Below are 15,315 nucleotides of genomic sequence, written 5' to 3' on the forward strand. Positions count from 1 at the left end.
ACACCGCTCTTACTCTCTCCAGCCGCCCCCAGTGCAGACTTCTACCACCATACCATCGCCCCACGCTTCCCGAACACAAGGAAACATTCAGCAGACGGAGAGAAAAGTTCGCAGCACCATACAGCAGCAGTACACAGCACACCTAACCTAACCTATATAACCAGGTAACAGAAACAGAGGCGGACTGAGCACAGCGCGAGGCAGCAGTCGCGCAAAGGAGAAAAGGAGTCGGTGTGGGGGGGGGGGGGGGGGCGAAGCTGGCTGCGAGTCCAAGAAGCCAGGCGCCAAAGACAGTGCGCTACTTAGCACTGGAAACGTGCAATCGGCGACCGAAGTGAAAAGACAATGGCGCGGCGGAATTAGGGGGGGGGGCAAGAAAAACGGCTCTGCGGCGGCGACAGGCGACAAAAACAAAGAAACAATAGCAAGCACCATAGGGGAGAAAGTCGAATGCGCTGTCGGCCCGGGCAAGAAAAACGACGCTACGAGAGAAGGTGTCGGCCGGTAAACACACGTGCACACAGAGCGAGGAACCGGACGGTCGAAGCCCGGCTCGAGCCGTCCATCAATTTACCGCCAGGTTATACATGCTGCGCAGCCAAAATAAAAAAAAAGAGGAGAGAGAAAGAGAAATGGGGAGAGAAAAGACGTGTGCACAATACGCTATATACGCTCTGGTTCGTCGACCGCCCTGTGCTCCATCGCAGCAGCAACAGCACAGTCGGTGGTGGCGATGCGTAATGCTTTCGGCAGAAACATCCCTCCAATTATGCAGGCTCCGTATTATGCACCAAAATCCTAATTCCAGCCCGCTTAGTCTGAACTTCCCGTTTAACCGAACTGACGCTTCGGTCCTGCTAACATGACGTGCATTAAGGAATTTCCAACTCCACGCAGAGTTTTCAGGCAATACATCGGTCCTATTTTTCCTTCTTTTTTTGCGAATTATCGAAGTTCGAATTGTACTGATTCGACTCTAGCAGTTTAGGCGCCAGCAGAATTCACGCACAGGACTGACAACGAACTACACAGACGCAGTCCGAGCTAGAGAAAGAACATTCGCGGCTGTACCAGAATGTGTACAGCCGCGAAATACATCCCAAAGTGTGTGCTAAACACACGAAGCGCTATGGTAGTCGCGTGCTGAGGGTCTCCTTGTGATTGCTAGAGCAGTTTAAAAAAAAAAACTAGAACAGCGCCTACGCAATACTCGAGGCAGAAAGAAACGGCTGCTTGTGGGCCACGGCACAGCGCCTAAAGAATGATGCGTCCCGAATGAGCTGTCCGTTAAAAACGGACGAGGTCGGTTTATCACCAGCAAGTATTGCCAGAAGTTTGAAACGCGTGACTGATGCAACATCATATGAATGCAAGAAAGTGGTTGTTTTTTCTTACTCGCATATCCCTCGGCACGCTCTGAATGAACACAATTTCTCAGTGCAAGACTGTTTCTTCTTCGCTAGCAGACCACTCGTCCCTAAGCCTGACTGCTTCAACAGGTTGCCAACTGGGCAAAAACTCGAGTGTAAAGAGGGCAAGCCGCTTCCCAAAGCGCACGCGCTTGAATAGCCACTGGACACCGTTCTCGTCTCGTGAGGCTACAAACACAATACGAAAGGCAATGGCTTTGAAGAAGCGAACGGCCGAAAGGCGATAGAGTTGTAACTATTACAGCGCACCGCAAAATACGCAGTGCTTTCGAGCACGCGCGTCTTCATCAACCAGCCACCCATGCAGCGCGCGTCCCTTAATTATGGACCGGCAGAGCAAGTGCATCTCTGAAATACCGCAGTATAGCCCTGAAACAAAGGGTAAGGGCGAGGGCGAGCGATTAAGCGGACCCAATAAATGTGCCACTAACTCGACCTCGCCAGAAGGAGCAGGGGTTGCCGGGCGAAAAGCCTTCACGTTACTAACGAAGAACAGAGAAAAAGTAGGGGGAGGTGAGAACTAGAAGGCGCGAGCTCGCACCGAGAGAGAGAGAGTGAAGGGGGGGGGGGGGGGTCGCACCGTAAATCAATCGGGCCCTGGGGAGTAGGAAGAGGACGCACGACTTGCCGCCGGCCAGATAAGCGAGGCGGCCGCGTGTGCGACAGAAACAGAACGGCCAGCAACTCTGTCCTCCTGGCGGCGAGTTGAATGCAGCGCTAGGGGAAACCGAGCGCGCAGTAATAAGGCGACGCGGCCAACCGAGCACCGGACGCCTGGGCACTTCATATGAAGGGTTATATACTCCGCTGGACCGCATTCGCAGTTCGTTAAGGCGGCTTTCCCGCGTTGCAGGCTGCCCTGAAATTGCCGTCACTGACACGCTCTGCTGTCACGCGGGACCCATGCCGACATATTTAGATTCGTGAGACGCCTGACTACATATTGCGTTTTAAATACTGGCTGCTCCCCCCATCAGTATAGGGCAAAGAAGTGTTAAGGAGAAGCGGCCTCAACAGTGATGGAAAGGGGTCCACATTAGGGGCTCGAGAAAGAGCGACCGTTTAGCCAGGCCATCCAACGCAGAGAAAAGCCACGAGATGCAGGCCCTAAATGTGCAAAACGGGTCAAGTAGCACGCGTCGCAAGTGCTGTTTTGCACGCGCTCGTGTACAAGTGCTTGCGGCTGGAATACTGACCGCAACTCCTATAAGCAAGCCTCCGCGGTGGCTCAGTAGTCACGGAGCTCGGCTGCTGACCCGAAAGACGCAGGTTCGATTCCGGCCGCAGCGGTTGAATTTAAATGGAGGCAAAATGCTAGAGTCCCGTGTATTGCGCGATGTCAGCTAAAGAACCTCAGGTGGCCGAAATTTCCGGCGCCCTCCACTACGGCGGCCCTCATAGCCTGGAGACAAGTTTCGCAGCATGAATAAAACGCACACAGAAGACAAGGAACAATCAAGACAGGACTGTGCTTCATTCATGCTGCGAAACTTGTCTCCATTATGAACTGCAACCAACTAGCCCAAAGCACTGTGTTACCTCATAGCCTGAGTCACTATGGGCCGTTAAACCCCATAAACCTAAACCAACTCGTTCAAGTGGTCGCCCCTGCAATGCCTACCCCGGCAACGTGCAAGCGGCAAGAGCAGCGCGAGACGCGACGAAAAAGCCCGCGGCTCCGTAACTGGCAACTCAACGTAACGGGGATACGACACGACATCGGCGAAGCTCGCTAGTGACAGCTGGAAGCTTCGGGGCAAAGAAAGTTGCCACGAATAACTAGCTGCTCCAGCGCTCTGTTTTCTCACTTTGTTCGTTAGTGGAGGTCGCGAGAATCCTCCTTCGCACGAGCCTGTGCCTTCAAATGCCATAGTCCGACCGACGCTCCCAACCGTGGCTGACACCCGACACATCCAGTGAAAAGAAATGTCTGCCGCTCAAACGCGGTCTACTGAGCGCGCCCGCGCAGAGTCGAAGGCGCACGAAGAGCGTCTTTTTATTTGACGTAACCGCAGTCCCTGCTGCGTCTTCAACCGTCCACAGCCGAGAGCAGTACCGTCCCCCCGTCACATCTACCGACATCCTGCCCGAATAAGCGAAAGGGACAATAAAACCAAATATTCGCCACGGTGGCTCAGTGGTTAGGGCGCTCGGCAGCTGAGCTGGAGCACCCGGGTTCGAACTCCACTGCGGCGGCTGCGTTTCGACGGAGGCGAAGCGCAAAACGCGCCCTTGTACTGTGCGATGTCAGTGCAAATTAAAGATCCACACGTGGTCGAAATTATATCCGAGACCTCCACTACCGCACCTCTTTTCTTCTTCTTTCACTCCCTCCTTTATCCCTTCCCTTGCGGCGCGGTTCGGGTGTCCGCCGACATATGTGAGACAGTTACTGCTCCATTTCCTTTCCTGAAAACCAATTCCCAATTTTTTTTTTCAACAAAACCCACCACAAGCGTCGCTTCATGCCGGCCAGGAGCAGCACAAATTCACAACGCATGCACACGTCAAGCTTGCGCGACCAGCTAGCGACCAAAGGGCTTAGACGACCTGAAATGCCCCCAACAGCAATACCGTGCGCTGCACCTAACTGACCGGCCCGAGCCAAGCGGAGTCCGCAGAGGAGCGAGAGCGGGAGGAAGCTCCTGCACGGCGTCAGCGACTCCGGCGGCCGGCAGAGGTGTCAGGTGGCTCCCTGACGCCGTCAGACTTCGCCGTCCACGTCAACAGCAGCGTCGCAAGAAGAAGAGCAAGCATCTACGAGGGCCGAGAGGGAAAGATATACGCGCACGCCAGCCGGCGCCTAAAAGCTGATGAATGTGCATCGGAGGAAAAAGCCGAGCTGAGCGCTAAGCCTCGCGCACTCGAGAGGCGCCGGCTGCCGTTCACGCGGTTCACAGCCGACACCGCTGCAGGCTTGTTTGGTGCTGCTGCTAATGCCACACAATCGAGCAGCAACAGACAAGGAGCGCGGGCGCTGAACACACTCGGCTTACTCCCTGCTCTTCCCGAGGATACAGGAGAGCAGCTGGGAAAGAGAAGAAGCCCAGTGGCCCCCTTCTCCGCTGTGCTAAGCCTCTCGAACCAGCACTTGTCCTCGCGCTGTGCAGTCAGCGAAGAAACGAAACGTTCTTCGTCCAAGGCCCGGGACAACTACTTCGCGGGTGTTGACGCCCCGTTAAATTGGAGATTTATGTACCCCCCCCCCCCCCCCCCATTTCCTTTCTTCCTTCCTCAGCTGCAACGCTACAGGGGAAGCCATTTCACTCACTCATTTTCGCTTTCTCCTTGAGACAAGCCCGCACGGACGAAATAAAGCTCACGTACTTTTAGCCTTTCCGACAAATTACTCGGAATTACTTGGCCGGCACCCGCTGCGAGGCTATAAGACGTCATGGCCTATAGCGCAGCAGATAAGGAGAATAAGTGAGATGTACTGACCTGATCAAGACAGGTTAACCCTACAAAAAATTACGCCTCGTCGTCTCATCAGCTCTTCCCGTTAGCGCGTGTGAACCCCCCACGCGGCGATGGAGTAAGGCAGACATACACAGGCTTACATATATACACTTATATGCCACAGACTAGGAGTTGCAAAGAGAAGCTGCGTGGCAGAGCACACTTGCGACGCCGCGCACCAGCAGCTGTAAATTAAAACACACTTCGAAACGAATGCGCCGAATGCAATAAACCGACGCAAGCGACAGTCTGTTCATAAAAATAAAAACTAACTGCCGCGTCCCGTGATTGTAGTACGAAACATGTTCTAGTGTATTCCGCAACAAGTGCAACATACATTAGGCAAACTCGGATAAAATCACCGTCACTGGACGGCTCACGCACACAGCAAAATTTCGCAGCTTTTACGCTCTCTCAAGCTCAGTATGGATAATTAAGCGATCACGCAAGAGATGAGCGCACAGCGGGACATCGGAATCACATGGCGTGTTTCGGAGTACGCCCGTTCACGACAAGGCTTCAGCTAGTTTGTTGCGAATCAATGCTTCAGAGCACGGCTTCACTGATTCACACCGCTAAGCTTATTTACCGGCTGTGAACACCCGAACAGCTTAAACAGCGACGCACAATCAGCGATTGCGAAAAGGAAAAAAAATACAACACCACCGCGCTCACCCGTTGGCACCGTCAAATGCTGGCGGAGATGCGTGATACGACGTACAACAGGTTAACCGGCATACGCTGGCGGGCGACGCCACAAGCAACGCCGCGGCGACGCGGCAGGAGGCAGGCAGCGATAGACTTCACGGCGCCGTTGAATAGGGCACCGAGCAGCAGGTCGCCGCGCGTGCGGCGTGCAGTAGGCAGAGTGGAAAAAAAAAGTAAAATAACGCCACCCCACGCACGAGCCCGGCGATGAAACAAGACAGCAGCGGCAGCAGGCAGAGATGAAAACAGCAATAGACAGATGAAAAAAAATACGAAAAGAAAAGCGAAAGGAAAGGGCGCTCTGTTACTGTACGCCTTTCATCGTGTTTAGATGCGTTCTTTCTGAATTTTTTTTTCGCCACCGCTCTGAAGAAAAGACGGGAGAAAGCGCGACGAGCGGTGTGATACAGATGAGGCGCGAGTGGTATTTTATTTTATTTTTACAGGCAGCACGTCATCGGTGACGGCAGCAGGAGGCGAGAAACCTTTGGAAGGCTTCGAGCGAACGTAGAGAAGAAGCCGGTAGCAAGTGTGCGTCTGACCGAAGCCCTTCTAGCTGGAAGTCACAAACAGCAGCTGCTCGCGGCCTGCGCCGCTGCTGCTGCAAGAGGGGACTTCCGGCAGCACCCACGCGAATCCGCCTCGCCGAACATCGCTGTCGGTCCGCGGGGCAATTGCGGCCAGCCGGCGGCACATCCTTCTCGCGTGAACACGCTCCGCTCAGCGATGTCACACACACACACACACCTTGCTTTACGGCGCAGGAACGTAAGGAAGCAAATAGCGATGCAGCGTTCAGAAGAGGCTGTTGGCTGCAGCAGCCGCTGTACACTCTCTTCCGGGCAATGAAGTGCACACGCACGAGGTATACAGGTATATCTACTATAAAGCGACGACGAAGGAATTGACGCGTTCGCATTTCCCTGCAAGAGCGTACGCGTCCTATTTTTTGTAGCGAAAGCTACACCGGCCGAGGTCAATTGAGCAGTTTCGCGTGGCTCCTGGAAAGCCGTGCTGCGCATGCGCGAGGAGCAGTGACTTCACACGGCTCACAGCTGGCGCTCCGGAGCCGCCGCGCGCGCATCCTCTGCTAGTGTTCCTGTATATGTTCCAGCGCAGACCTACGAGGCGCGCGCGGCGGCTCCGGAGCGCCAGCTGTGAGCCGTGTGAAGTCACTGCTCCTCGCGCATGCGCAGCACGGCTTTCCAGGAGCCACGCGAAACTGCTCAACCTCGGCCGGTGTACTAGTCTGCGCATCCTCTGCTGTGCACCCGCCGCGGTGGCTCAGTGGTTAGGGCGCTCGACTACTGATCCGGAGTTCCCGGGTTCGAACCCGACCGCGGCGGCTGCGTTTTTATGGAGGAAAAACGCTAAGGCGCCCGTGTGCTATGCGAAGTCAGTGCACGTTAAAGATCCCCAGGTGGTCGAAATTATTCCGAAGCCCTCCACTACGGGTACCTCTTCCTTTCTTCTTTCACTCCCTCCTTTATCCCTTCCCATACGGCGCGGTTCAGGTGTCCAACGATATATGAGACAGATACTGCGCCATTTCCTTTCCCCCCAAAAAAAACAATTATTATTATTATTATCATCCTCTGCAAACCGCACCATGTGACCAGAGCCTTTGGCGTTTGAGGCGGAGACGCTACCACTCCGCCACGACGACGCAAGGTTTAACCATGAATAAAGGCGCATGAAGTGAATGCGCGCCTTTCATATATGAACTCTTCCGAACCAGATGTCGCTGCGCTTAAGCTACGTATATCCTGGCCTAACAGGGCTAGGCCATCGTCAATTTTTTTGTTCTAGCATCCAACAATCGCTGAAGCGTACGTTATTTGAAACGGTACGGACTGTGACGTCAGAGTTGGTAGCTAGGAACATATGCGGCTCGCCAGCGACGGTGTCGAATGCGGAGTTCACCATTGACACAGACGGGAAATAACCAAGGGAAATTAATCCTAGCAAGATATCAACATTACACCGCGGCCAGAGAGGAAGGAGAGAATGACCGAGCAGACACGTATTGAAATCTATGGCTGACATGGGAAGAGGGAGCATCGGAAGGGCAGCTAATGATGGAAAGGAATAAATGATTGCAAAGTTCCCGCCACGAATAAAGAAAAAAATGGCCACGCTTAGCTTGGTTAAGCCAAGAATGCGTTGCATATCTCGATGGAGTTCCGTGCTGCTCCGTTGACTCGATAGGCTATTGACTCGATCGCCATTGAAACTGCCCGTGTAGCAGCGCTCGATCGCCTTTGAGTCGATAGACTATCGGTTCGAGGGCCCTCGAAATGCCCGTGTGACAGGGGTATAAGACTGTCCCGGCGAAGGAGCGCAGCTCTTTTATACATATTCCGTGACGTCATCATAGCGCAGCGCCCCTAGCGAGAGGAGCGGGAGTCAGGTAGTGGCTGCGGCCGCGCGCGACCGCGCCAGTTGGGGCCCACCTTTCCTCCGTGACGTCACGCGCCGGCGCAGCGCCCCTAGCGGGAGTCAGGTGGTGGCTGCGGCCGCGCGCGACCGCGCGAGTTGGGGCCCAGCTTTTCCTCCGTGACGTCACGCGCCGGCGCAGCGCCCCTAGCGGGAGGAGCGGGAGTCAGGTGGTAGCTGCGGCCGCGCGCGACCGCGCGAGTTGGGGCCCAGCTTTTCCTCCGGCTGTCGTGACGTCACGTCACGTGGTTGCGCTAAAGGTCAACGGTGGCTGCCCGGCCGCGCTCAAGGGCTGAACTGAGTGATTGCAATATGCAACGCATAAAATAGGCAAAGGTTTAACCCGGCCAAACCTAGGTAACCAAAGCCAAAGCTTGAAAGTTAAACCTGGTAAAGCTTGGCTAGACTTGGTTGTTGCTTGGTGGCAATGACTGACGTTCAGCCAAGGTTTACCAGGCTTAAATTTAAAGCTTTCGTTTTGGTTACTCTCTTCGTCTCTGTGCGGCAGCCTATCGGCGAGCTACGTCCACAGGATGATTGCATTCGGCTCTGAGACGCAGACAGTTCACGAGGCGTCTCGCATGGATCACCCCATGACGACTGCTGCCCTTAAACTGTCGAGAGCCGTTGCAATAATCCCTTTGTATTCGGTAAGGCTATCAGACAGAGCGAGCGCATGGCTCCGGCGTAGCAGCGGTTGAGTGACGTCATGGTTGTCACGTGACTAGGCAGAGGCGAGCGCTTGGTTTCGGCTGCGGCGGCTGAGTGACGTCAAAGCTCTCACGTGGTTTCTCCTCGGTTGAAGGCCAAACTCGCGCATACGGTGAAGAGGCCGCGCAGGGTGGCAGCAAAATATTTCGCTTGTAAAAACCGAGACAAAACTGGAGGGAACACAACCTCCCCGCCTTAAGGGTATGACGCGAGAGCGTGCGTGTGTGTGTGTGGGTGCGTGTGCATATGTGCGATGTGATGTGTGTGGTGGGCAGGTTGTCATGACGCTACAAGGTCACGTGACCTAGGTGACCCACCTGCCTCCTATAGGTTGCTTCTCTGGGGATTTTTCGCGGACTTTCCGCTCACAGTCGATGACGCCGGCGGCTTTTCTGCGACACGGGCTCCTTAACGGTACCGCGTTAAAGTTTAGCTGCGAAATATGAGAAATACGAACCACTTCTACAGACAATTTCCTTCTCTACAAACGAATTAGAAACACTTCGAAAGCGTCCGCTTCTCTTTGGGAAGCAATGCATAAAAAGAAAGTAGAAAAATCCACAGCGACCGTGCACCTGCGCATAATTAGGACATCGACATATATATATATCAGCGGGAGACGGCGGCACAAACAACACAGCAAACGAAAAAAGACGACGATGCATCTTGTTCCGTCACATATGGCACGAAAGCCATCACAGACAGCTGTCGTCAGGAATTGCAAATCAATTAATTACAGAGTTCGGTGCCCTACGAACGCTTATAACGCAACAACAACCTGAAACTTAATAAAAAATAGACCTAATTTATGCTACGCTCAACAGAACAATCACGTCATAATGCCCCGTCTTAATTCCTTGAAATTGCCGTTAGGAGGAAAAACAAGCTTGGGGATCTTTTTTTTTTATTATTCATAGCTGCATGAAGGCTTTCAACCATATTCACGAGATTCGTGTTAGCAAAAATAAGTGACAACACCTGTCCGGCTAGGCTTATTCACGCGCCACAATCTTTTTTATGCACGACGACAGCCGTGGAAGCATCAGTCAGAAGTGCGCGCGCGCACACACACACACGCACACATACGCACGCACGCACACGCACACACATACAAGGACGCCCATGGCGAACAAAACTGACATATGCAATCCGTAATCTGTACACTCTTCCTGAGCAAACAAAGAAAAAACTTATTTTCAAACTTCCTCACGATGTATATGAAGGCCATTCCGGCACTGTGGTCACCAAAAGTGACCATCTCACAAATGTCAAGTTGCAAGGAATGGACATTCTACTGCGCAAGCAGTGCCGCTGTAAACCCCACCGCAGCACGGGAATCTGGTGTCCTACTATTGAAGTGACGCTTCTAGTCCAAGCCAGAAGCGTCCATCATCCACCTCCACCCTCCATTTGTCGGAGAAGGCGGCGAGAACGCGCGTTCACCGCGCTCGCTTCGCTGCCCGGAACCCAGAAATCCGGAGGCAAGGCTGCGGGTGGCGACAAGTGCGGCCTGAACCGAGATCGCGACGTTGCCTGGATCCCGAGAAGACTCTCACCGGTTCCGCTATATTCCGCGTATAGCCATCAGGGTGCCACTCCCGTCACTGTTTCCTCTCCCCCTTCGGGATCAGGCAAGCGCCGCGAGCGATTGTGGCCGCACGCTCTCGCTTTCCGCAGTGTGTGAAGCCTCGGCGCAGAATAAAATCATTCATTATATAGAGTAAAAACATCTAAGTAATCAAGTAATCCCCGAAGGTAATTCCAACTGCTTTCGGAGAACTGTCGCAGCAGGCGCTTGATCGCCCCGTAATTTTTTTTTTTGCTTTCATTCGAAAGAGTCTTTAGCTTTCTGGCACTATTCGTTATATAAGGCGGTGTTTTTTGGCGAAATCAAGCATAGCACGGAAAAGATGAGCTGGGCATGGCTATCAAGGCTGACGCCGCGAAATGAGCACGCATGTGGCTGTGCTGTGCCACGGATCCAGACTTTGGTTTACGTGAGGCAGGACGGCAATGAGTCGGACGATTTTGAGAACACTGCTGTGGCAGGAGCAATGTCGCCGACTCGGCTCAGTACATAGGAACGTAAACCGCCAGCTGCCAATCTCAGCTGAACTGAGCTGCCTCAACAGAGCCTGCAGGCAACAGCGCCGCTGAAAAACGCCCGCGCCGAACAGGGGTATATAAAACAAGCTCGAATAGCTTTTGGGGGGGGGGGGGGGGGGGATGAAACTGCTTTTAAGGGCACACGCTCAAAGCTGTTCCCACGAGACTGTCAGCAAGTAACTTCAATATGCCAAGCTGCATGAGCGGCGCGGCGAAAGGAGCAAATTAGATCACGGCTAGTTCTCAGGGAAGGCTCGAGCCGATCGGCGCACGCTTTTAGCTAGAAGTGCCCTCCGTCGCGTCCGCCTTGTCGTCCCCCGACGAACTTGCACGAGCGGCGTATACAAAGCAAAAATGTCAAACAGTCGAGCGGAAAACGTATTGCGAGACGACCGGCGCTGCGCCTTTCAGGCTCGTGTAACAGGCTGTCGCAGTCTAAGGACGGTATTGGGTGGCAGAGACCGTGCCACTATACGCCGTGGGGCAAGAAAATGAACGCCCGGACAAACGGAGACAGGGTGGCGGAGAGGCCTCGTTAGCGGCGTATACACGGTCCGCGTCACGCGGTGGGGATAGCTCAGTTGTTCCTAAAACGTGCCGTCACCCGCGCAACGCGATCTGACGGAAGCGACAGGACAATGCACTGCGTCGATCGCGACGCCAGCGGGGAGAGAGGGAGAGATGTGGGAGAGAAATGAATGCGGCCCGTATAGCCGCACCCATCCTCAGAGAGGCGGTGCACATCAGAGAAGCCCGCGAGGAACAACGCCTCCCACATACAAACGGTCTCTTCGCTATAAAAGCCGGCGACTAAGATATTCTTACCGACGACTGGTGACAAACGACCAACGTGATGAACGAAACGAGAGTCAATATAGCAGGCTGCAACAGGACACGGTGGCGCCCGATCGAGCGGCGCGGGCGCCTGCCGCAGGGAAAAGGTGGTGCTGTAATTCGCGCAAGGCCAGCATAACGCCCGACAAATATATAAGCGAGGTAATTTCGGGGATAAGCTAAATGTGCTATTGGCTACGGTCATTCTTTAACCAACCTTCCAGTGGCTCCTAAGTACTCAGCCAAAGGAGTTTCTCGAACACGACAAGTGCGAAGCTAAAGGCAATATAATAATTCAAGGCAGTCTAGCTAAACCAAAAGAAGGTATAGCTTTCAAAAACCTCCACCGAAAGGACCACAAACAACACCTGCCAGGAAGTCAGGCAAACAGAGCAGGAGCGTCTCGCGCGTTGCCCACTGACCACAGACGCCGGCGCGTCTGGGATTCCCATCGACCAGTGCATACACCAACCACAGCCGCATCGCGCGACGCCAAGCCCTTCTAGCCCGTCAGCGATAATAACATCCGCGTATGCGGCGGCCAGGAAACCCAAGCGTCGACGCGTGCCACCGAAAGCGCCCAGGGGCACACCGATGCACCCGCCTTACTCCCCAGTCTGGGCAAACTTTATATCGGATCGATAGTGCCATACCGCTCGAAGCGGGCATTCTCACAACTACAGCCGCGCATAACTTTGTCGGCACGTTGAGGACGTCAGCAAGAAGAGGACGTGGAGAAGCAAGAACCCTGCCTTTGACACGAGGCAAACAGACCTCGATACAAAATGCAAAGGCACGCGGTTTTACGTGCTCCCTAACCACACACACACATGCTCGCATCCCAGCACACAAACACGCGAGCGTTCTCTCTCTGTCCCCCGCTCCTGCAATGACGTGGGCGCGGACGGTCGGGGCCACCGAACGATCCCTTGGAAGAGCAAACACCACCGCCCCTGGACCCTGCGGCGTGCCGCCCAAGCCGGCCGGTGGCGCAGCCTCGTACACGATCCATCATTCCGCCCGGCTGGGCCGGCTGCGCTCGTCGGGGCGAGAAAGAGTGTGCGCGGCGCACACTTGGCCGCCGCCGTACGCGCCCGAGGGGGCGCGAACCGGGCCTTGGACGCAGCAGAAGCAGCGGCACACCTGCGCGCACCGACCCCGCCGCGGGGTTGTTCGCGCCTCGGCACCTCCGCGCGGGCAAGGAGGAGGAAAAGATGAGAGCAGCAGCCGGGAGTGAGTGGGAGAAGAAGAAGATGGGGGAAAATACGTAAAGAAAATGAAAGAGCACGGAACGCAGTCCAGCAAGCTGCGAAGCGAGAACACCGTGGAGTGTGCTCCTCACAGGGCAGCAGGATGGAGCGGTTGCGCGAGAGGGAGCCCTAATATGCGCGGCCTCCCGGACGCAAAGGCAACAGCTGGAACGAAGGCAAAGGTAGAAAGCGCAGAGGCTGGCTTCGGCTGCAGTGCCGCCGACGCGCAGTCTTTTTGACCCCGCAAACGCTCTTTATCACGCAGTAAATGACACGGCGAGGAATCGCGGTGCATAAGCTAAACCTTCACACAGAGGGAGCCTGTCGCAGCCGCAATAAAAATGAACGGAAGAGACAGACAAGGAGAGGAGGGGACACGCAGAGCGGCGGGAAAGGGGAAATAAAGTGAAGCGACGGCCACGAAACGCGTGCAGGTTAAAGCGGATGAGAAATCGCCTTATAGTCCACACCTCACGGGTTTACTAACGTTGAAGCGGGTAGACGACGACGACATTGAGCACGAATATGATTTATGGGGGTTTAACGTCCCAAAGCGACTCAGGCTATGAGGGACGCCGTAGTGAAGGGCTCCGGAAATTTCGACCACCTGGGGTTCTTTAACGTGCACTGAAATCGCACAGTACACGAGCCTCTAGGATTTCGCCTCCATCGAAATTCGACCGCCGCGGCCGGGATCGAACCCGCGTCTTTCGGGTCACCAGCCGAGCGCCAGAACCACTGAGCCACCGCGACGGGGTACGACATTGAACGAGTGGACGGAGACGAAGACGACAAAGAAGTTATGGCTGTGTTCTCAGTGTCGCTCGCAGCTGTTCAGCCAGAGGCCATCATCATCATCATCATCTGTTCCTTCGCTTGTGTATGTAACTGTAAACATATTCTTTCCCGCAACATTATAATGCAACCTCGCCGCAGCAAACGCCGAGGGAACAACGCGCGACTGCGGAACGACCTTCCGACCAAGGTAAAGAAGTTTACACTGCATTTGACGCCGTAAAGTATACACTCGGCGAGAAAGGTCACCGGGTATGCCGAAAGCCGGGAAAGTTGCGGTATCGCGCGTAAAGGATACCAAGCGACGCTTACCACAGGTGCTGCAGATACATAGTTCGCGCTGCAGTCGTATCAACACGGGCGAAGTTATGAGAACGAAATTGCAGCATTGAGATGAAAGGAGACACACATGGCCCAATAGCAACTTTATGTAGCCTGTTTTATTTTGTATGCTCGGTTTACGCTTTTCGACAGCTGCTGGCGCGTAAGACTGCGCTAGACTGCCTAAATTCGTTGACTGTCGAAATGTGGGGACACCTCGTGCATAATGACGAGTCACACCATGGCACGACCGGCGCACGCAGTGATGAAGCGAAGCTCTTTCGGACGCGCTATCAAAGTTACCTCAGCAACTGTGCCGATTTAGCCATCCTTCTTTCCCATTACTCAATGAAAAAAAAAAACGATCAATCGGCGGCGCTTGTGCAAATACACAACCGCCCCCCCCCCCCCCCCCCCCCCTCGATCCCTCACAACAGTCCACCAATCTCCGGCGGATGTCTGCAGAGCGAGAGACAGGAAATAAATATAGAGCACTTGCTCAGCCGCTCCGCATTATACGCTCTCCTTGCAGGAGCAGCTCGTATCAGCCGCGTGGGCTTCTTTTTTTTTCTCCTTTCCTCCGCTACTCGACACTCCGGGAAGACAAATTTTAACGGCAATCCGTGGAGCCGCTTCATTACGCGCTCGGCTCCCCTGCATAGAAAAGGGAGAGAGGGCGATCGTGCAGGGAGGGTGTCGTTCTCCGCGCCTGAGCCGCCTAATCCGGACCCAAATCTCCGGGCTTCCGACAGGAAAAAGCGATGGCAATTTCGAACGCCCATTTGGCCGCTCGCAGCAGCAGCAGCAAGCCTAGGAGACGCGAGGCAGTGAGAGAGAGTAGAGTAGAGCGGAACGAGACAAGCTCCGCAAGAAGCCCCGGGCAAATAAGGCGGCGGTGTTCCAGAGGAGGAGGACTCGGCAGGCGCGCCGAGCGCTCGCAGCCGCTGACGCCGTAAGCCGGGACCATCCTTCAGAGAAGTGGGAAACTAGGAGGCGCCTTCCCCTATACTTACTACGGTGGAGGAACCCGCGCGCGCGCGCGCCAGGGAACGTGGAAATGAGCGCTTTCCGCCAGGCCGACCGCCGTACATAACCGCGAGGCAACGAGCCACACCCCTCTCTATACCAGTACAGAGGCGCTAGACGCAAGTCGGAAGAGCGCTGGCGCGTCAGCGTCACGGCGTGACGTGATAACGGTCCATCGTGTGTACTTGAGAAATCGCGAACGTCTCCGCTCGCCAAGAGCGAGGCGAGGCTGTGAACTA

At 54.8% G+C, this 15,315-nt stretch overlaps 1 long non-coding RNA gene across 1 annotated transcript in view; it reads right to left on the bottom strand.

Moving 5' to 3' along the window:
• Positions 1–15,315, bottom strand: part of LOC144124913 (uncharacterized) — a 198,477-nt gene that overhangs the window by 31,885 nt on the left and 151,277 nt on the right. The window lies entirely within an intron of this gene.

The sequence above is a fragment of the Amblyomma americanum genome, chromosome 3, assembly GCF_052857255.1.
Source record: "Amblyomma americanum isolate KBUSLIRL-KWMA chromosome 3, ASM5285725v1, whole genome shotgun sequence".
Lineage (NCBI taxonomy): Eukaryota > Metazoa > Arthropoda > Arachnida > Ixodida > Ixodidae > Amblyomma > Amblyomma americanum.